Source organism: Crocuta crocuta, unplaced genomic scaffold, assembly GCF_008692635.1.
Source record: "Crocuta crocuta isolate KB4526 unplaced genomic scaffold, BGI_CrCroc_1.0 scaffold110, whole genome shotgun sequence".
NCBI lineage: Eukaryota > Metazoa > Chordata > Mammalia > Carnivora > Hyaenidae > Crocuta > Crocuta crocuta.
This window is the reverse complement of record NW_027527386.1, coordinates 1842596-1843023: the sequence shown is the minus strand read 5'-3', so window position 1 is coordinate 1843023 and position 428 is coordinate 1842596.

The window sequence follows — 428 nt, the reverse complement described above, 5'->3', positions numbered from 1 at the left end:
GGACGGCCCTCCCCCAGACCCGCCTCTTCTCTGGCAGGTGGGGTCCCCGCAGCGCCCAGGTCGGCACGAGGGAGGTGGGAGGGGAGGACGGCCGATGGTGGTCCTCGTTCACAAGGACTCCGACGTGCAGCCCGGCCGACCCAGGCCCAGAGCCTCGCGGTTTCTCCTCCCCTGGTCGGCTCCCGAGACGCCGTCAGAGCGGGCTGAGGGGCAACGTGGGGGCACACTCCCAGGCCCGCCGCAGGGACACCGGGCGGCTGGGGCACTTGGGGGCCTATTTATGTCCCCCTGGGCGTTTGTTGCTGGTGGCGTCGTAGGCGGCTGCCACCATCCACAGGACTAGCTGAGCCACCACCCCGGAGCGCTGACCCCCCTCCGCCACATGCGGCCAGGCCTGCGCAGGGGCTGGGGGGGGCGGGGGCAGGGGG